Raw genomic sequence first — 23,868 nt, 5'->3', positions numbered from 1 at the left:
AAGGCTGCTGAATGATTAGGTAAGCAAAATGCTCACATGATTTCTGTAATACTTTTAAATTTTGTTTTAAATACCATTTTTTCTTAACAAAAATTAAAATTCCTGCAATTACATACTTTTTCTTTTCTTTTTTTTTCTCTCTCTTCCTCTTTTTCTTCCTTCCCTCCCTCCCTCCCTCCCTTCCTTCCTGCCTTCCTTCCTTCTGTGGCAGGAAAAACTGGGGCACCAGAGGAAGGTCATGTCCCAGGTTTCTGGTGAGTGACTGTCCTTGGCTTCATGCAGGAAAGTATTCAAGAGCAAGCTACAGTGAAGTGAAAACAGGTTTATTGAGAGAGATACACACTCCATAGGAACAGTATGGGCCATTTCAGAGGATGAGAGAGGCCACAGGGCATGGATTCCTCTAGAAAAATAACAGCAGTCCTGGGAGGTAGACATTCCATAGACAGAATGCAGACAATCTCAAAAGGCAAGAGCAGGACGCAATGTGTGGGGATGGTTAGATTTTATGGGCTGAGTAATTTCATAGGCTAACAAGTGGGAGGAATATTCTAACTATCTTGGAGAAGGGGTGGGAATTTCCAGGATTTTGGGCACCACCCACTTTTTGGCCTTTTATGGTTGGCCTCTGAACTGCTATGGCACCTGCGGGTGTCATTTAGCATATGCTAATGTATATGCTAATGAGCATATAATGAGGCTCAAGGTCTATTGGAAGTGGGCCTAGTAGGTTCTAACCAGTTTTTCTGGTATCCTATTCTTCTTAATGGTTGTGTCATTCTTTTAATGGTTGTGCCCTGCCCCCTTCCTTCCTGTCTCACTTCCTCCCTCCCTCTTTCTTTTTCTTCCTCCCTCTCTTTCTTTCCTTCTTTCTTCCTTCCTCTCTTTCTTTTTCCTTTCTTTTCTTTCTCTTTCTTTCTTTCTCTTTCTTTCTTTTTCTTTCTTTCTTTTTCTTTCTTTCTTTCCTTCTTTCTTTCTTTCTTTCTTTCTTTCTTTCTTTTCTTTCTTTCTCCCTTCCTCTCTGTCTCTCTCTCTCCCTCCCTCCCTTTCTTCTTTTCCATTTATTAAAGCTATTGTGATGATCTCCTTTAAGACCATATATTATTATTATGAAAAGTTGATAGGAAAATAACAGTAATGGGCTTAACTAAGGAAAGCTAGGAATTGGTCTCCATAATCTATAAACCTGAAACTAGGCAAAAAATTGAGCATTATTTTCTAATTTTTTGGAAACACTCAAATATAAATTTTAGACAACCCCGAACCAAATACTTATAGAGAAGTAGCACTAGAACTGTGGGTACATTTCAAAATGCATGCTGTTCTGCTTACAATAATCAATTGTTCTCATGCCTATCATTCTATGAAAAATAAAATAACTTCCTAACTCAATACAATATAGGTATGCAACAGACTCTTTTAACAATTTTCCCAGCAAAAAGGTTGTCATCTTATTATTCTTTGATTCAGCCAATATAAAGCCTCAGGCTCAGGAGTGAGTCATGATAGGTGGCCCCATTCCCTTTGCCAGTGATTGGACATGCCATGGCTTTCTCTGTATTAGAATGCATTGCCTGCAGATGGGCAGCCCTCTCATATCCATGAGGTATTCCAAAAATACATGAGGAATAACAGAGCAGAAAGAGGAAATGGACTCAGGTCTTTAATGATATCATTGATCCAGTAAATTAACCAATAGAAAAGCCACCCTTCTCTGGACCATTCTAGTTACTTAAATTAATAAATCTTTTTACTGTTTTATCCATTTTGTTGTGTTGTCGTTCTTCTTTTCAGTAACTTATACCTGAAATCATCCTCATTGACAAAAGCACACCTATTAAGAAAACTTATTTTTTCTCATTGCTGAAATCTTATATGAATGACATTAATAATTAACTAATGGATGAATCAAATTATGGACAGAGTAAAACAAAACAATTAAGACTGATTTATCACATATATTCATATAAAATCCATTAAACGGACTTCCCTGGTGGTCCAGTCGTTAAGACTCCATGCTCCCAATGCAGGAGAGGTGGGTTCAATCCCTGGTCAGGGAAGTTCTGCATGCAGAAGGGTGTGGCCAAAAATATTGGGTTAGCCAAAAGGTTCGTTTGTTTTTTTCATAAGATGGCTCTAGTAGCACTTAGCTGTCTTTAACTTCATTCAAAACAAGTTTGTTAGATTGTATGTGACAGCTGTCATATCAGCGTGCATTTAAAAAAAAAAAAAGACGGGCGTCCTAGGTGGCGCAGTGGTTAAGAATCCGCCTGATAATGCAGAGGTCACGGGTTCGATCCCAGCTCCAGGAAGATCCCACATGCCGCGGACCCGTGTGCCAAAAAAAAAATAATAATAAAGACAAAAATTGCTGAATTTTTGTGTAACCATTTTAATATTGAAGAAGGAAGGAAAAAAGCAACATTTTCAGCATATGATGCTTTATTATTTGAAGAACAGTAAAAACGCAATTGAAATGCAATAGAAGACTTGTACAGTGTATGGAGAAAATGCTGTGACTGATAGAACATGTCAAAAGTGATTTGTGAACTTCGTGCTGGAGATTTCTCGCTGGATGTTGCTCCACGCTCGGGTAGACCAGTTGAAGTTGATAACCACCAAATTGAGACATTAATTGAGAAGAATCAATGTTATACCATACCGACATACTCAAAATATCCAAATTAAGTGTTGAAAATCATTTGCACCAGCTTGGTTATGTTCATTTTTTTGATGTTTGGGTTCTGCATAAGTTAAGTGAAAAAAACCTTCTTGACTGTATTTCTGCATGCAATTCTCCACTTAAACGTAATGAAAATGTTCCATTTTTAAAACAAATTGTGACCAGTGATGAAAAGTGGATGCCGTACAATAATGTGGAACAGAAGAGGTTGTATGGCAAGCGAAATGAACCACCACCAACCACATCTAAGGCCGGTCTTCATCCAAAGAAGGTGATGCTGAGATTGGAAGGGAGTCCTCTATTAAGAGCTCCTTCCAGAAAACCAAATGATTAATTGCAACAAATACTGCTCCCAATTAGACCAACTAAAAACAGCATTCAGACGACAAATGTTGTTGAAAAGCATTCAGAATTAGTCAACAGAAAACGCATAATCTTCTATAAGGATAATGCAAGACCACATGTTTCTTTGATGACCAGGCAAAAACTGTTACAGCTTGGCTGCGAAGTTCTGATTCATCTGCTTTATTCACCAGACATTGTGCCTTCAGATGTCCATTTATTTAGTTAGGTCTTTATAAAATTCTCTTAATGGAAAAAATTTCAATTCCCTGAAAGACTGTAAAAGGCACCTGGAACAGTTCTTTGCTCAAAAAGATAAGTTTTGGGAAGATGAAATTATGAAGTTGCCTGAAAAATGTCAGAAGGTAGTGGAACAGAAGGGTGGAAACATTTCAATAAAGTTCTTGGTGAAAATGAAGAATATGTATTTCATTTTTGCTTAAAAACCGAAGACACTTTTTGGCCAACCCGATAAAAAATAAAAAATTTAAAAATCCATTAAACATGTATTATGTGTTACACATTATTTGAAATACTGGAAATCACAAAAGGTTACAAAGGAAATGATCTCTACCCCAAAGCATGATTAAGTGAGGTAAAATTACAACTAAGGTGTATTTGAGCCATGGGTAAACTTGCAAAGAACTTGTACACTTATTCTTTTTTCCAGCTTCATTTACATGAAGTTATTTGATGGAATTGAATATCAGTCAATTTATTTTTCAGATAGCATCTTATTTCCTCACCTGTAGCTTACAAAATCTACAAGCAGTTATTGAAGAATAACAAAGAATAAACATTCCAATGTGAAAAGTCTATCAGAGACTATGCTGAAAAATAAATGTATAAAGAAAAATGAGAGAGAAATCAGATTGAATCCACTTAGTTGCCCAGGAAATTACCAATTATATATAAAATTTAATACTGGAGATATTATTACTTATGACTCCAGAGATCTGGGTTAGTCCTGAAATAGTTGTGTGGTTTTTATCAATCACTTCTCCAGGTAGTCTTAATTTTACTCAAATCAAATCAGACAATTATAGTCCTAAATCATTTGGTCCCTTGGAAATCTGTCTTTCATTGAGGAAAGTTACAAAAAATGGTAATTAGAAGGCACTAGGGTATTTTGAGGACATATGTCTCTACATCTTAAGAAACTCCTTGGAGGCATTTTATTCAGATATTAGTATCAGGAAAACAAACAACCAAGCAAATAAATGAATGTTACTCCCTATACAAGTGGTTTCTTTTTAGCTTAAAGAATTAAGAATGTCAATATCAAACATATTTACTCTTTTGATTTTGCCACCAAGAGCTCAATGAAATAAATTTGAAAACTCTATCCCCTTAGCTTGCCCCCACTACCCTGTCAGCTTTATTAAGATATAATTGACATATAACATTGTGTAAGTAAGGCGTACAAGGTGATGATCTCATACACTTATCTACTGCAAAATGTTTACCACAATAAAGTTAATTAATAGGTCCTTCACCACACATAATTACCATTTCCATTGTTGTTGTTGTTACAATGAGAACATTAAAGGTCTACTGTCATAGCAACTTTGAGTGTAGAATACAGTATTATTAACTATAGTCACCATGCGGTTTCTTATTCACCTCATAACTAAAAGTTTGTATTCTTTGACCATTGTCTCCCTGTTTCCCCCACCCCTCAGCCCTGGCAACCACCATGCTAACTTCTGTTTGACCAATGTCAGTTGATAAGTATTCCTGGCTTTATATTACCCTTGATATTCATAATCTTCTTTCTTCTGCACCTCAGCTCCCTCATATGTATATTCTAAACTCATGAACTGTATCTATTTTTGGTTAGTATTTGTGAGTTGAGAGCAGATAAATGTCTGAGTTTTGTTAACTATAAGTTGTGACAATGTGCACAGATGAGCTGTGTGACATCTTTAAATTTTTAATGTTTCACTTATCTATTTCTTCTTTCATTGAATTTGATGTTAATTAGTGGTGACTATTTATTGATACTGATGTTTCAAAGGAAGCCATTTTATCTCCAGTCTTAAAAAAATAATATGAATCAAAGAAAATCATTGGAAATAAAAACATTAGTTGCACTAATCCAAACTTGTCATTAATAAAGGTAATTAAGAAAATATCTTGTAAAAAATCTCTAAGCATATATTGTATTAGCATTAGCTTTACTTTCTTGTCTCTGAAACTAATGGCTATTGCACCACAGTATATTTATTTTTCTAAATATAGTAATATGTTATAAAAGGTAATAATTACAACTTGTCATGACCTGATTTTTCTAATGGCACACTTTTTAAAGAATCATTTAGGCATGGGTGATTTCATTTCCTTAATCATGTTCATATATCAATGAGGCATGAAATTCTATGTATCTCTTACAGTTTTAAAGAGAATATTGTTTTAAAATGTGTTCCACATGAATAAAATATAATGTTGCTTTGCAACTAAAACACAGACAAATAAAACTAGACTCTGGAAATCCTTCAATATAAAATTAAACTGCAGAGGTCTATTTGGGAGGTTTTCTTCCACATTTCTATTCCTCTTTGACACCCTTTGGATTCCATTTCAAATATGGATATCAAGTTCCATAAAATAGACAAATTCATTGGTCTAATTGTATAAAGTAACATTTAACTGTAAAAATTCAAATGGCGTATTTCTCATCTCTTCTGACTTTGGCGATAGGACTAAGAATAAGAATTGGAAAGAACTAGTATTTTATATAACACAAATCCTAATGCTTTTGAATGAAAGAAGTTTTTTTCTCTCATAGACTGAAGCAGGAGCAGTGATTAGTTTAGGTTCAGGGAAATTGGAACATCTGGCATGACATTCCTATTGCACAGCTATTCTCCCTTGTCTGCGGCTACAACACTTTGGCAAACTTTGGCGTGGGAGTCTATTACATTAGCTGTACCCGCCTCTTCCCTTCCTCATTTGCAAATTAGTCTGTTATCTAAATTTCCACTTAATCCTTATGAAAATAATATTTTGCAACTTGTAGAATATTTTTGTAGGCTCCCCATGGTGTCCTCAACTTGAAATATTTTGATTGTAGTTATTCTTATTTAAAATAATTCTGTGTAATTTTAAAAAGTTACTTAACACACACAAATTATTGTTGTTACCTTGATTTGTGTCCACTATAAATACATCCATAGAATAGAAACGATCAAAATGCACTTTAATTTCCCTTTTAAATCATATCCTGAATCACAAGGATATTACCCTGAACATGTAGGGTAGCTGACCCCTTTAGGTAGGCAGTAGGCTGGAAATCCAGGTTTAGATGGAAAAAGAGATAGTTCAAATTCCTAAAGAGCCAGGCTGAAGGATTCAGAGCAGAGAATTCCAATATGGAGTGAAGCCTATGCCAGTTGGGCTAAGTGATGTTTGTTCTTTAGTAAAGGACTACAAACATGGCAAAAATAATGCCTTTCCCTTTCAGTGTGGATTAAGAGAAGAAAAAATTGAAGAAAATGGAGGGAAAGTAAGTGACTAAAATTGTTATTTTTGTCCTTCCATCTCTTGGTTTGGTGTTAGCAATTTGAGCTAAGGATGAAGGCATAGGGACTGTGGCTATAGGGTACAATCCTGTACATGGATGTGATATATTCAGGGCAGTCCTGCAGGAAGGCTCGGTCTCACAGCTTGAGGCACAGAGCAGGATGCAGGGTGCAGCAGAGTCAGGAGTTCATGGGCAGGGACAACAATGGAAGGTCTAGAGCCCTACTGTCTGCTTTTACAAGAGAAAGGTTTATTGGAACACAGACATGTCTGTCATTTTACATATTGTCGATGGCTGTTTTTGAGCTTCAATAGCTGAGTTGAGTTTGTTGCAACAGAGACCAAATGTCCACAGTCCAAAAATACTTACTCTCTGCCCCTTTAACAAAAAGATTGCTAACCTCTGTTCTAGCGTTTCAACCTGGCACAAGTGAGACATAATATATGGGTCCTGAGAAACCATAGAGAGAACAGAATATGTTGCACCAGCACCCAAGGAATGCAAGCCTTAGGAGCCACATCCACAGGACCTTCAGAAACAATGGAGTATGAAATAGGCTTCTGCCACTTCCTAAGGCCAGTTATTCACAGCTCTTTCTGATACATTGGTAGTTCGAAAAGCGGTCATTGGAGTATTTACACCATGGAAATTGACAAGTGCCACAAATCAGGGCAGGCATGCATTTATTCACTCATTTAATTTTCAGGGAGCTTGTTTTTAAACATTTACCACCATACCACTGCTTAGAAAATGAAGAGTCAGAATTCACTGCCAGTCTTTAAGGTTATGCAGGTTCTCCCACATACCTCCAAACCCAGCTTATACATGTGCTGAAAAGCATGACAGAAGTCCAAGTGGCTAATTGATTTTTACTTAAAAATAATAAGAATTACCTATGGTTTTAATTATTACCCTAGCCTAGTCTGAAAAACAAGTATGTTTACAATCTCTAGATTCATTTAATTATTCATTCACTTATTTTATTTACTTATTCTTTCATTCGTTTATTTACTCACTCCTGTATTGGTTGTGTTTCTGTTACATGGCAGGTCAGCTCTTTAGCAGAATAAAATGAGTTAACAAATTTCTTTCCACAGATTTGATTTTAGTGTTAGAAAATTTCCAAACACACAATGTTTATATATACATTAAATTGTATTAAATGGTAAATATTATATACACAGATTTTACATCATTTCTAAAGCTTAAATACCATGAATGTGTCTCATAACATTAAATACTCTTAAAAACATCATTTTAAAAAACAAGCCCATACATTTTCTTTTACTTTCTCTTTTTATATTATTAAATATGATTTTTCTTTTTTATTTAAAATATTCATGCAGGAAGAAATTAGGGGTCTTCATCGCCATCTAGAAACTGAGAGCCTGTCTCCTGGGCTATAGTTCTCAGTTAAGTTCCCTGAATAAAACATAACTTGAAACTTTTAGGTTTTTTGCACATAAAACATCCATTGATAAGTTTCTTTTGTCTTTGATTCCATAGTGCTGGAAAAAGCGTGACCAAGTTTTTATGTTAATTTATCCATAGTCGCAAGTACTACAGGCAATTTCATACTTTGTCTAATGAAAGGATAGCTCTTTTTCAATACAATCAGAACTCAACAATGATTCAAAAGCAACACCTTACCCTTAATACTGTCCGTTTCAAGCCATCAACATGAAAATTCTTGATGAGGTTGAAAAGATGTTGCTAAGAATCAATTAATTGATGTGTCTAAGGGTTTCAAAATACTATTTCACTTAAGTTCCTTTGCACCATTGATTGATTTTTTTAAACCCATGTTTATTTTTCCTCTGTCCAAAGTGTTTTGTGGAACAACACTGATTCTTCAAGACTGTTATTTAGAGTCTTCTTGTCTCACCTAGAAGGATGCTCACACATCCCCTCCCCAACTTTTTGCCTCAAATTCATCAAAAGCATTGCTCTGACATCAGTTCATACACAGGTGCTCTGGTTGTTTGGAGATCATGGGAAGAGCTTGATTTTGTATGGCCAGGAGTTTGGAGGTCATTTTGGAAGTGATGCTGAAGCTTCCCCAGTCATGATCACATCTATCTGCTCTATTTCTTCCACTTGTTTCCACCATATATTCCACAGGTGTCTGAGGATTTGCCATGCTGGCTGAAGCATCTCTTCCCCAGAAACCTCCAGGAGAAAATTTGACCTGGCTGACAGCTGTTCATGGGCTGCCAACACCTCTTCAAGTTGCCTAGACTTTTGGTTCAAAGGAAAACTTTTCTTCCAAGTTTTCAAGTACAGATGGAGCCACACATGCAAACCCCATAAAGACCTGTTTGTCAATGTTGCTGAGAGCGGAGTCATCTGAGCTGTCAACAGGTAGACAGATGTCTGACGTGTACACTTCAAATCCAACACACTCACATCTTCTTTAGGTTGCAAAAGAGGTTTAAAGAGGGGGCTCTCCCTTCCCCGTTAGCAGTTCTTCCAAGTTATTATATCTGAGGAATGGATGAGCTTGTCCCCAGGACCAGCTCCAAGATGAGAAGCAGCATTTCTTTTCCGTAGCTTTTTAAGCAGATCTCTGGCTTGTTGTGTGAGGTAGGGAGGCAAATTGAGTTTACACTTGAGGATTTTGTCAGTTGTTTTCTTTCCCTTCTCCCCAGTGAAGAGGTTGCTGCAGTCAACACGTTCCACATTAATGCTCCTCAACTCCACCAAACCCCAGCACTAATGTGGCCACTTTTCATCAAGATTTCAGGAGCCATGTGTTCTTTTTGTTCCACAAAATGTGGTGTGACTCTTCTATCATGAATAGATTCTTGAAATAGTCCAAAATCTGTTAGTTTCCATGAACTTGGTGATTAAGCATGACTTTCTCCCGCTTCAGATAACTGTAGACAATCCCCTTTTGATGTAAATGTCCCAAAGCCATGGAGATTTCTGCCAAGTAAAAGCAGGTTGTGTCTTCCATAAATATTTCCTCTCTTTCTAACTGCATAAATAATTCTCCTCTGCTGAGATACTCAAGGATGAAGTAGAATTTTCCACCGGTCTGAAAAGCATAAATTAAATCCACAATGAAGAGATGCTTTACTTTCTTCAGAATATTCTGCCCTGCATTTTGTATGAGCTGTATCTTTAGCACTTTTTACTATCATTGTCTTTTTGAGCACCTCCAAGGCAAATATTTTCTGAGTTTTTGCTCCTGTTACTTTTCATACTTGAAAAACCTTTCCACAGCTGCCTTTACCAAGTGCATAAAGTAGCTCAAAACATTCTGGCCTGAATCTTTCTGTCCCTCTGTTCACGCTAGTTTCTGAGATTTCAAGTTTCTCACAACACTCCATACTAAGTGCATATGGTCCAACTTCCCCAGGGTCTGTGCTTTCCTTTAGCTGACCCACCCCCTCCAGCTCATCCTTAGAGCCTGTATCCTCTGGCTGGTCCAGGCTATGTCAAACACTCCTGCTATGTCCTCAGCTTCCCTGTCTTAGAAGTCTGGTGCTGGGTAAAAGGCATTCTGCCTCCTTTATCGTCTCAAGGACCTAGTCCCTCCATGGCTGCAGCCAACACCAGATGTTTAGACTATCTATCTATCATCTATCTATCCATTTGTCTGTCTGTCTGTCTGTCTGTCTATCTATCTAATCTATCTATCTATCATCTATCCATTGTCTAAGAGGAGGTTAAATTTACACAGAGACTCGACAGAAAAACAGTCTCGTCCATGATCCCTACCTGAAATGACTGAATGAGAACATACTTTCTGAATAGAAAACAACACAGAAATAAAACTTTGCAATGGAATACTTTAGCTGTCTCGAGGAATAGGAGTAAGGTTGACAGTAGCACATTCGGTAAGCAATCCTACATTTTGAACACTCCATCCTACCTGAAGCCTACTTCCTCTGTCCCAGAAATCCATGCTTCTCTAGATACTGTCAAGAATTTCCCAAACTCCTGTTCAAATAAAAAAAAAATGACTACAGATCATACATATTCAGAATTTGAATTTTGTCATTTACTTAAAATCTCCAAAGTAAAGATTATGAGTATGTTTAGTTGCCAGCCAGAAGCAAAAAGTAATCACTGCCAATTTTGAGAAATGTAAACATTTTAAGCAAAATTCTCCTGTTTGGACACTTATTTCATATGAAAGTTTTAACTACTTTAAAAATTGTTTATGCAAATATCCTTAACATACATCTTTATAATTCCTCTATTTCTTTAAGTAGGATTATTTAAACTACATAAGCAAGGTAACATGATATTTATGTGTGTGAGCTGTTCAGACACCATAGTTTTGCTATCTGGCCCCAAGGCTTCTCAGCTGTGTCCCCCAGTTTATTTCACCCCACAGTGCTGCAGTTTTCTCATCTGTAAAAGAGATTAATAATGATTCCTACTCCATAGGCTTATTGTCAGAATGACACAGGTTACTATATATAAAGTATGCAGAACAGTACCTTTATCACAGTATTACTCAATAACTATAGGCTATAATACTAAGTCAAAAAACACATTTTAATATTTTGATATATATTACCAAATCATCTTTTAGAAATGAGGCATGTTTTCATTGCTGCTTCATCAACTAAGATATGAAAGACCAATTTTCCAACATTCTTAACATCTCTTATATACTCATTTTTATTCTTCTTTGACATTCGGTAGGAAATATCATTGTGCTCAAATTTGCAATTCTGGATATTAGTAGCTTTCTTTTCACAACTTTTTCTTTACATTTTTTCTCTTTCTATTCTTTACCTATTTAGGGGTCATTGATATGTGTTTTAAAAATCATTCTCTAAAAGCTTTTTAAATTAGTAATCATATTAAGCATTCATAAATTAAATGATAATTATTTTGAAACCATTTTCTTCTACAATTTTTTCTGATGCTTTATTTTGGTCATGTAGTTTACAATGTATATTTCTCCATTGTGATCTCTCTTTTCCTTTGTGATATCACTTTTATGCTTTGATATAATCTGATCTCAAAATCAAAAATACATTCTCATATCCAATTGATAGTTTCTTTTTTAAAATAAATAAATAAATAAATTAATTAATTAATTAATTATTTTTGGCCATGTTGGGTCTTCATTTCTGTGTGCAGGCTTTCTCTAGTTGTGGCAAGCAGGGGCTACTCTTCATTGTGGTGTATAGGCTTCTCATTATGGTGGCTTCTCTTGTTGCGGAGCATAAGCTCTAGGAGCGTGTGCTTCAGTAGTTGTGGCACACAGGCTCAGTAGTTGTGGCATGCAGGCTCTAGAGCACAGGCTTGGTAGTTGTGGCACACAGGCTTAGCTGCTCAGCAGCATTTGGGATCTTCCCAGACCAGGACTCGAACCTGTGTCCCCTGCATTGGCAGGCGGATTCTTAACATCTGCGCCACCAGGGAAGCCCAGTTTCATTTTTTTATAACTATGTTATAAAACTATGATTTATAATTGTTAATCTTTCTGGAATTTATGCCGTAATATGATATGAGGTTGGGGTATACCTTAATTGTTTTCTAAGCAGTTAACCTATTATCACAAGCCCTCTGACATTTTATGTAATCATTATCATGTGTTTTTATCTTATCTTAACTATCCCACTAAGTTCTCTAGCAATTCAATCAGTTCTTGAGGAAACATAGCATTTTCATTTTTGCAGCTTTACATAATACAAATTGCTAACTGTAGGGGAATAATCTTTTCCCTCTCTTTTCTTTCCACTTACTTTCATATTCTCTCCCTTGCAACAAGAGTGTGAGCATGTGTCCCCATCTTGTCTACTTTCTGATCTGAAGTAAAGTCTTCTGGAAGATTTCTGGAAATGTATGCCTTCTGGATTAAAAAAGGAAAGAAAGAAAAAGAAAACAGAGATGAGGAGATAGAAAGCCACCTTCCTATGTCCTGGATTGGGCGTGGTCATATGCATATATGATGCTTGATCTATAGGACCGCCATCTGGTGAACAAGAGAATAGTAAGATGATGACCTAGAATCTGGGTATGGTTGAGAAGCTGAGTTATATAACCCTTGAACCATCTGCTCCAGATCTTTTAATACTGGATAACTAAAGTCAATAATAATATATCCTGCTCCTAAAACATTCTAGCTGATATAGCTTCTCTAGCGTTACCACTGAATCGGCATCAATATTAAATCAGTTGTCGATTTGATTTTCTTTCCCTGATTCCTACCAAGTAAAAACCAAAGTCCTAAGGGTCAGCACTCAAAACTCCTTAGAATCTCTCCCCTATTTTTATTTCAGCCTCATCTCTGGCTCTTTATCAGTGAAGCTACATATTCAGATTCCCTTCCTTTCCCCAAGATTACAGCCTCATATGCTGTTCAATCAATCCTAGCTAGAACATCTTTCCTATTAATGCCTTTTTCCTGAAATTCTTTCTTGTCTTCAAGAACAGTCATGAATTCCAGCAGTTATGAACACACTTTCTCTCATCACGACTGAAATATGATGCCTCTTTGCTCTGAACATCAAAAACAGTTGGCTTATATCATTTGTGGCAATTTTCCACATGAGAATTGAAACCATTTACAGCCCTGCAGCTTGTTGTCTACACTAACATGAATTTAATATTCTATTGCCTGCAATTAACATGAATTCAATACTCCAGAAAATTTTTACCCAGGGAGATGAAGTTATAATAACTTTATTCATCGTTTTAGAAACTTACTGAATACCTGCTTATCTGAACAATAGACTAGTCTACTTACCCATAGCTCCTCCTCAGAATAATAATGCTTGATTTTAGCTGAGCAAAGAAATCTTTACTCTTCAAGACTCACTTAAAACCCTTCTCTCCCTGTGCCCACCAATCCTAAGCTATTACAGCACAAACTTTGCCCAGTCCCAAGCAGACCCCCTGCGATGGAAGTGTTGGGTAAATAGAATTAAAAACAAAGTCTCCCAACCCAGCAGTTCTTCCCACAAAGGTAGTAGAGAAAGAGAACACTTTTATTATTGAATAAACATTAATTAAACCAGAGTGTGATGTGCATTACAAGTAATCTGCTAAGAGAGTTCAAAGACAAAAATAAATCTCACTCTTTTACACAGTCATGGGGATACAACCTATTACTTACTTGTTTTCAAGATAAGTGACAACTAGTCCTCAAGTCAGAGGACTTAGCACCATTTATCACATATAGTTCATCTTAACTTTGCCTTATTATGGGGGTGTCCATCTGTGTGAGTTAATTGGCTCACACAGAGGAAAAACAAATGTCTCATATCTTTATGATAAAAGGAACTAGTCTTGCACCTTGGAGCAAAGTGCCCACAGAAATAGGCTCCTCCCCTCTTACAGAGACTGAGAGTAAGGGGTGCTATCTCTCTTGATGATTACATTTCAAAAAAACAGTCTCCAAGTTCTTGAGAAAGACATTCCTAGGCTATAAACTAACAAAATGCTAATCTAGTCTTAAAAAGAATTTATATACATTTCAAAGAGAGGAGAAAGTACTTAAAACTACAAAATTTCTAAAGTAAATGCTCAAAGTAAAAGGAGAAAAATGAGATCTCAGAAACCTTCTGAGACTGATGATATCTCCCTTCTGAGACCCTACTAAGACTCTGTCAATACAGGGTCTCCCCCGACTGAAGTAATAAACTTGGCTTTGCTTTATCCGCAAGTTAGCATGGTAGTGGCATCTTCGGGGAACTGGCAAGTGACCCCCACTATCTTATTCTAATTTTTGAATCTTCTACATATCTTCTACTGGACTATAATCTACTAAAATGTAAAAAAATATTTCCTATGTAAATTTATATTTTCTTTTTCTTTTCTTTGTGCTAGTATAAGGCCCTATAGTCATTTGAATCTTCAATGAAAGAGCAGATTTTCTTTCATGGTCTCCACAATATCTTGTCCATGTTTTGTCACGTAAATAGGATAAAAAGAACTGGTTGTCCCCTAAAGACAATTTATAAAATTCTCTCTTACTCTGAACACAATTTAATGACAAATACAAATGTAAGAATAACATCTGTCTTTTAATGTAAACAGAAAAATGACTGAAACAATCAATTACAAAATGACTTTATAAAAAATTAGCATTTTACCATATCAATGGTAAAATATATGCAAATAGCACTATTTAAATAGACAGAAATTACTAGATTTCCTAATGGATTTCTACAATTACTTCTTATTCATTAATGTATCCCTTCTAGTTCTGATCCTTGGGATTTTTGGCAGGTTCTTCATTTTTTAAGAGAATATGCTTTTTAAAAAGCACTTCAGAGATGCACAAATGAGATGCTTTCTGAAAATGACCTCTCCAAAGAGATCTGCTTTGAGAGAAGTTTTAAGCCCTTTCATTTCTAATTGACCCCCTACCCTGGAATTGTACAGCATCTCAATCATCATAAAAGCCACAGATTTCTTTTCTTTAAATGTTCCATAGAGCAATGGCTCCTGCTGTGACTAGACAAAGGCAAGATGCCAGTACAATGTTAGCCATGACCTTTTTTTCTCTACCAGAGTCATCAGGCAGTAGCTACTTCAAGATCACTGATGAAATAGCAACACTCAAAATGGTAATAATAAAGTTCTGTTCTAATTCGGGAGAAAAATCTGATATGGCAATTTCTTATTTGATACTTTCATTTAACTTGCAGAAAGCTTGCTGAAAGTGCTGAAAACCATATTAGGGAGTTTATTTGACCTATACATTGCAATTACCAAATATCTGCCTAGATAGGCAATTAAAGTGGGCAAATAAAGAGCTTGCATTCAGCGAAAATATCATTCTCAATTCCAGTGAGACATTTACATAATTCTAAAAATATTTGGGAGAGCTAATCACTTTTCTTTTTTATATGCTAGACCTTCTTCTGAGGCATGTTTGTTTTTGTAATTCTAGGATTTAGCATTCTTTTCCTTTCAGCCATAGACACCTTATCTCTAACTTAGATAAGTACTATCAGAGGGATTAATTATGCATGCTGTTCTTCCCAGATTTAAATAAACAAGAAGGAATTGCCAAACATAATATGCTATCCCATACTATAGTTTTAAAGATATATGCACAAATTAAGATTAGAATATAAATATCAGAAAGGAACATATACCCTTTTTGATAGAGTATGTAACATGGGCATCTAAATTAGTCTGGGACTTCAGAAAAAGTTTCACAGAGAAAATGAGTTAAGTCTTGAGAAATGAAGATTCACGCCACATTGGCTGGGCAAATGGGGTGGAGGAATCGTGTTCCAGCTCTCGGGGGTTCTGTGATGTGTGAAAAGTTTGAGGAACCAAAATAAGATGAGAGGGACTGGATGTAGATATGTGGTGTGGATTTCATCTGGAGAGTGATTCAAGAACAAATTTAAAGGAACTTTGAGGTTATATAGCACCTATAATATATCCTACAGCCATGTAAAAACCTTAGAGAGTCTAAAAATAGCACTTAAAAAGTACTGAAGTATCTGACATATGTTTTAATAAGGTTATAATTTTAAAATTTGCAAGCATCCAGATACTAAATAAAAATAATAATACTTGGAGTTCCATATACTTCCTTCCAGGAAAAAGGAAAGAGGAGAAAACAGGTATTCGAGAGATGCAGAGAGGAGTTCTCTTAGTCATAGGGCTAGTTTTCTGGAAACATCTCTGTTTCGAGCCAAGGGCAGGCATTTGTAGGTGTCCTGAAAACTTTAATGCCACTTTGTCTGTTGGGCTATTATGGAATTCAAATCTTAAATTACAGTACTAAGTCAATTAAACCAATTAGGTTATGTTTTCAACTTTCAATGTCCAGATAAACATTCTAAAAGTTACTTTTAATGCACAATTATGTAAATATGAGATTTAATGTTCAAATAGTATGATTGGTTTTCAAATGTGGCTTGCTAATAAGCCAATTTCATTTATAGTGTACAGAGAAATAAAATATGAATGGCTTATTTTCCTTTAAAGTAACATCTTAATCAAAGGAACTGATGCCACTCAGTTGGGAATAAAATATAAAATAACCAAATTGAATCAATGAATCACTGGATTACTGAACTGAACTACATTGTCAAATACTTTAATATCTGCTAATGTTAAAACTTTTCCTTATAGCAGTAAATAAAATTCCACTTTTTGGAAGATCAGTTCAATCACCTAATGACATAGGGAATTTTCATAGGTTAAATTAAAACAAACATATATTTCACTATTGCAGACCACCTACCATCCATAAAAGATTTTTAAAAAATGAATTAAACTTAAAATCATCATTTTTCAGGAAGGAAACAAGAAAAATTGTTCTAAGACTCACCTGTCATTTTGAAATAAACTCATGTCCCCCAAACGTTGGCTCTGATGACATTAAGATTGAAAGAAATGTCATCGAAGGCTCTACCCTCTGAACCACAGGGCATTAGGTCACATAGCTCAAAGATAACCTTTCTCAATAGCTGACAGTGCTATTCTCTTACTGAATAAGATACTATTACTACTATTGTTAAACCAATATATACGTATATATTTGTATTTAGCAGTAAAATTTCAGCTAAATAATAGATAACTGAAATGATGCTTTTTGCCATTTTACTGCTTTTTTCTACATTCAGATTAGCATTGCAATCGATTCTTAAGGATGTGAATTCAGAGTCAATGAAAGCTTAAAGATTTTACGTTAACAAACTGAGATTCAAATATGTTCCAACAAATCACAGTATGAAAGTGAGAACCCTGAAACTAGACTTGCTCTTCTGGGTCCTATCTTGTGACAATTAGGAGCACTCTGAGAGGAAAGCATTCTCAACATATACATAAGCCGTGAGACAACAGAAGCTAGAAACACATGACCATGATAACATAAGCTGTCTGTGTTGCTTCACTATGCCATGCATAAAGCCCCAGAGATGGTGAATCTTCACAACTTGCTCAGAGTTTTAGTCCATTTCTTACTATTCCTCATCATGCAGTTTTTTCTGTAATCAGAATTATTTCTTTATTTTTTCTCCAACAATTCCACTTTATTCCTGCTTCTTCACCTTTGCAATTGCTCTTACCTTAGCTTCAAATATATTGTTATTTTGCTTCACCCTCTTGTTATCCAGATGCCAAATCTCCACAATATGGCATAAGTACCACCTGTATGTACAAAGTTTTTCCTGATTACTTTTCTTCATTGCAATGGGAAACATTCATTTTTACTACAGTAAAATCGACTCTCTGGGTTGGCAGGAGGTAGGCTATAGGTCAGCTTTGGGTTAATTGAGCTCTGTTGAGTCTGGCTGGACTTGACTGGACTCAGATTAGCTCCATGCATCAACTAGCTCCAGAACACACTGTGAAGGATTAACCAATATCTGGGATACATTGTTCTTAAGGAAAAGTTTGAAAAAAATTACACAGATGTACCCAAAGATTCGGTTTGAACTGTTGTCTTGTGTGTCATGTCTACTCTCATTTCATTGGCTAAAACAAATCACTTACGCATGCCTTACATTGCAGTAGAAAAGTATACTCCACTTTCTGGAAGATAGGACCATATAATACTCTTAGGGGGGGGGAGCAGATATTCAAACAATAACACCAATTACTCCAATCTGTGCTCTCGATGGCATATAATTGGCTTTCCTCCTGCATGAGAAATGCACTCAATACTTCCCCTAGGAATAAAGCAAATGCCTTTAATTAAGGCATAAAATACAAAGTTCTACATCCCATGATTTCAATCAGCTCCAGATGCAGTTCCTTTTGATCTGGAAACATATGAACAAATAATATAAGCCTATTCCTCAACCACACCCAAAATGTTATGGTGACACAGGGATACTCTAACCAAATAAACACACTCATTCAGATAGAGAAAAAGAAGAGATCCTCAGAGCCACTGCTGCGTGGCAATGAATCCCTGTGTCACAATGGTAAAGGTCTGCCACCATGAAATTTAGGGAATATTCCCTGATTTACCCCCAATGTAACTCACTTCTGTGTTGGTTACTGATCACCAGTCTTTGTTTCTCGTAACTTAGACTTTGCCCTCCTGGAGGCTCTTCTTTTTTTGCCATTCTCCTCAGTCACATAGGAAAGGCACGTGGGGGAATCTGAGCACTGTAGAAGCTGCATAACTTCCTGTTTCTGCCGTTAGAAAATTGAGAGCATAAGGATTGTTTTGTATTGTAGTCTCTTTTAAACCAAGCTTGTGGCACCTTTGGAGATATAATTTTACAGATATAACTTTCAAACACTTGGCATTTAGCTATTTGATTTCGGTCAGCCCCTTGTGCCAGTAGTCACCCCCATAATGCTTTTTGAGACGTATCTCTTGCCTAGGCTTCTTGATAGGTATTTTGATCTTAACTGTCTTTTTGGGGACCACACGTTTGGTTTCTTTTCTCTGCTTATAAGTCGGTGAGAGGTCTTAGCAAACAGTTTGATGATCACTTCTCTCTCTCTGTGCCTTGATTTGGTGTTTTCCTAAAGACTTTGTCTTCATTAGCTTTTGTGACTCAGGTCTTTTCTCAAGGTTATGTTTGATGACTGTAGTTGAGTGCATCTTTCAAACCTGCACGTCCTGAATTTTGTGAATTCTTTGTCTGTTTCATCTCTGATTGCCAACAGCCTAATTTGTCCTTAAACTCATCTCTTTGCTGTGGTACCATGCAAAACACTGCTAATAGCCATGGTAGAGGGCACAAATTCATTAGATACACTACCTAATTTTAAAACAGGCAATAGTTTTACCAAACAATCTGGCAGAAATAACATTGGATTGTCATTTATATAAACTTTGTTAATGATGTTCACACTGCCTGACACTTGGCCCAAAGTCAGTAGCACCCTATTTTAGTTTTATGTATGCTATATCAGCACTCTGACTCTAGTATTAATTTTTTTATAAGTCCTGGAATAACAACAGTGTCAAAATATCATGAGTTTACAACATTTATGTCTTGCTCATGTTACAGTAAGGACAAGTTGGTAGTTGCCCTGCTCTGCTCTCCTCCTCATGTTTTCTTAGTCTAGGACTGAATGAAGCAAACTCTACCTGGGACATGGTATTCTTTCCTGGAACAAAAGTACCAAAATAAGAGAGAGACTGAGCCAGATCATGCAATCATATTAAAGTTTTGGTTTGGGGACTTCCTAGGTGGCGCAGTGGTTAAGAATCTGCCTGCCAATGCAGGGGACATGGGTTCAATCCCTGCTCCAGGAAGATGCCATGTGCCGCAGAGCAACTAAACCCATGCACCACAACTATTGAGCCTGTGCTCTAGAGCCTGTGAGCCACAACTATTGAGCCTCTGTGCTGCAGCTACTGAAGCCCATGCCTAGAGCCCATGCTCTGCAACAAGAGAAGCCACTGCATGAGGAGCCCACACACCACAATGAAGAGTAGTTGCTTGCTGCAACTAGAGAAAGCCCATGTGCATCATCAAAGACCCAACACAGCCAATAAACAAATAAATAAATTTATAAAAAAAATAAAGTTTTGGTTTTGACATAATAAATATCACATTTGCTTACATTCCATTGGAGAAAGGGTACTTTACGGTCAAGTTCAAAATGAAATAAGGGCATAATTTCTATCAACAAAACACCTGAGTAACTCCTGATAATGAATGGGAATCTATAATGCAGTTATGAGGGAGATAAATAGTTGGACAACAATCTATTCTGTTACTGATCCCTTTAATGTTATTTTTTTATACCCTTTGAAACTTTATATTCTTTTTTAATATAAATTTTCATTTCAGGTTAGTAAATATTGACTTTCCAAATAGATTATAACCAATTTCATGCTAATTCTTTATCCTTCACAACTTTTAGTATATTTCTGAGGATGTATTTCTGAGGATACAATATTTATTGATTGATTATGAGGCCATATCAGCCCATCCACGTTTGTAGATGAGTTTAATCCCCCTGCAGGATTTCTACTTATATGTGGGGTAGACAACTGTTTCTCAAACATTTGGATTCCTAGTGTACTAGAATCACTTGTATACTTATCAGTTCCATTGTGATAGAGATGAAATAAAACCTAACCCATCCTTTTTCTAAGCCCTATATGTACATTTTAAAAAGAAAAAATTACAACTAAAAATAGTCTATTTTTGTTTTAGGGAATGTAAACTGCATTCAGTAGATTGCTTGAAAAATGTAAATAACAAGGAAAATATCTGTGAGAATACAGGGAAAGAAAATAGAATATTTCCTGTATCCTCCCAAAATTTTACCGTCAGGTCAACTGTATGCATACTACAGGAGAAGAACTGTTTGGAATTACAGAAAAGTTTTGAGCTGGATAAAAGTCTATTAGAGAGATTATGAGTCACAGAACAGTCTCTTGGGAATCTAGAACTGAAGTTTCAGAGTTTGGGGAGTTTTGTAGATTTTTTTCAAGACATATCATATTCGAACTCCCATGTATGTGAATTTGTCATACATGATTTGTTATTATTAGTAAACATTTCCTTATTGATTCAAACAAATTATTATTATTACTTACATAATTGTGTGCCAGAAGTATTTTGATCATATAGGGATAAAAAGAGTACTTACTTTTCATGGTTTAATTATCTAGAAAAGGAGGTTTATAATACAAAATAAAAATGTTGAGGCAGTTTGTTACATATGGAACTGAAGTATTACAAAAAACATGTAGAACTCAAGATCTGGCCTAATGTTACGTGCCTGAGGTAACAAGAGAGAACTTACTGGTGGAATTTATTTCTAAGGTGCTTTTGAAAAATGAGTAACAGTTCAGTAGCAAAAAGAGAATAGGTATTCCAAGGAAGAGAAAATTTCATAATATAAAGAAAAAGAAGTATAAAATATCATAAACGGATTCTGGGAACTATAATCAATTTGAATTACTGGAAAGTAAGAATAAAGTATGTTATAAAATAAATAAGTTTGGAAAGCAAGAAAAGATGTAGATCATGATGGGCTTGGAACACCATGTTTTGGAACTTAAAATCAACATGTGGAAAGCAATGTTTAATACATATAGTCTTAATTCTTCAAAATGTGGATCTTTATAGTGCTGATATATGATGATACAGTTTTAGACCTGATCCTAATTCTTGATAGATTTTTTTGTTGTTGTTAAGCCAAATGAGAATAAAGATAGTCATGTAATCTTTATTAAGGAGTGTGATTATGTAAGAATTTGAGGAATTTTAAGTCAGTAAAGTATGTCTGACATTTTTATATGATCAACGGTCAATCAGAGCCAAAGGACCAAAATTGGACTACAGTTGTTTATGAAATTTTCCAGATAATTCTGAACTCATAAACTTGTCCCCAAAACCTTAAGGATATGCCATCAGTTTAGAGGCAAAATTTTCCTCTTAGTTTAATCAGCGGTCCTTGAATCTGAAGCACACATATACGAGGGAAACTTTTTACCTCACACATATCCCAAGGAGTTTTTCTCATCTAAATCAGCCAATCACTTTGAAATTGTGACATTATTATCAACAAATTGCTCAGCAATGCTTGAAACCATGATTTTACTGAATTGAAGGCACTTCAGCCATGGAGAATTAGTACATTCTGAACCTACCTATAGCACAATCAAGTCTAGGGTTAAAGACAGCCAATCTCTTCAACATGCTCAGCAAAGTTTTTCCTCTGTGGCTGCTAGTTCATTGGGTTCATAGCTCTTGTCCCAGAAGAAAGAAATTGCAACCATGTCCACCACAGCTGATGAGTGTAATTTATTAACTAACAAATTCATCTGAAATATCACCTCAGTAATATTTTCCACACCTATATTAAAATAAATAAAATTTCCATAATCATCTTTAAATTTTCCCTTAAATGATTTTTACGAGCTTGGATGTCAAAATCTCTCTCGCTTTTTAAATTTCTTCCACACATCTAGTAGTGGATTTGATTTACAAACAGAGCACAGACTTCCATAACATAGAATACAGTGGAAGCTGGTACATGGACCCTTTTGACTATATGAGCTACTTATGAATGGAGGCCTCAAATTGTATATTATTTACTTAAAGGTGGTTAAGACCTACCTCACTAGAAAAACTAGTTCATCGGGCAAAACACACCTCTTAAAAACAGGAAACAAGTAGAACATTGGGATAACACATGTTTGATTTCTTTAAGAAATGCTTGTTGAATAACCTCATCTTGCCTTTGAAGTACAAAAGAAGTTATCCAGTGATCCCTTACTGCCAGTCAAAACCTCACTGTGGGCTGATTTTTAGACGTAAATAGAAAGTAACTTGAAAGCTTTAGCCAGGATGATTGTTATTCAGTGTTTTGTTCTTTTACTATTAGTTTTAGAAATACTTTCTTGAAATTTATTTCTACATATTAATAAAACATATCCCTTTTATATTATTTATAGGGCAAATTTTAAACCTTTAATTTGAAGATAAAACACTACTTCTTTTCCAAGCCTACCAGAAGAATAAGTTGCTTAATTCAAAACATTTTGTTTCTAAAGTAGACATTTTTAAGTGGTCATATGAAATATACACTAGATACGTTTATTGTATAAACATCTACTAATTCAAATTTAGAGAAAGCATTCAGGTAATCTAATTGGTAGGGAGTTCATTACAAGTAAAGATGAGGACAATGACGCTTTTAAATTGCAGGAAACTAAAAAACACGTATGTGATAAATTAAATGATTTAAAAATTTTATTTCCTCAAGTTACCATTTACTGGGTCAGAAACCAATTGTATCACTATCTTCTTTAATAGCTTTTCATCCTAATACCTTAGTTGAATAGATCTATTTTTTTAAATAATTACCTACTCAACAATTCAGCTAGATAAAACACAAAGGCAAAAACCTCATCACTATAACAAAACTTTAGCAATGCAATCATATGCAAATTCCAGCAATTTCTCTAGTCCAGCATCTAATTATGTACATACCCATTACTTATTTCCCAGAAGTGAGTGTCAAGCTAATTAGGACTTCTATCACATTCTTCATCCATACAGAAAATGAACTCTGGTCAGATTTCAGAGTAAACTGAAAGGCTACTCTATATGGGACATTAAATGCATTCCAAGATTTTATTATCTGAATGTGTTGCTTACGGTAGTGCAAATCTTTTAAATAATTGTCAGTACTATCCTACAAGGCCATGCACTCTTTTGACTTCTTCAGCACTTACGGTGGTGAAAAATGATACAGATAAGATGGAGTCAATGAGTTCTCTGTGCTCTGGGCAAGGCTCTTTCTTCTCTCTCTCCACAACGTCACCACTGCAATATGCCTTAGAGAGCATGGACACAAATTTCATTTTGCCCTTTGTCTTTGTGCGTCAGTAATCACAAGATGCCCAGAAAGCCTAGGTCATGCCTCAGTCCTTGAATACACATCTTCATGT

General features: G+C 35.6%; 1 pseudogene; it reads right to left on the bottom strand.

Annotated features, from left to right (window-relative positions):
• Nucleotides 1-8,781: 8,781 nt before the first annotated feature.
• Nucleotides 8,782-23,868, bottom strand: part of LOC130829874 (ribosomal protein S6 kinase beta-1-like) — a 58,608-nt pseudogene continuing 43,521 nt past the window's right edge.

Source organism: Hippopotamus amphibius, chromosome 10 (genome assembly GCF_030028045.1).
Source record: "Hippopotamus amphibius kiboko isolate mHipAmp2 chromosome 10, mHipAmp2.hap2, whole genome shotgun sequence".
Taxonomy (NCBI): domain Eukaryota; kingdom Metazoa; phylum Chordata; class Mammalia; order Artiodactyla; family Hippopotamidae; genus Hippopotamus; species Hippopotamus amphibius.
Note: the sequence above shows the minus strand (reverse complement) of the source record. Positions and strands in the feature narration are given on the sequence as shown.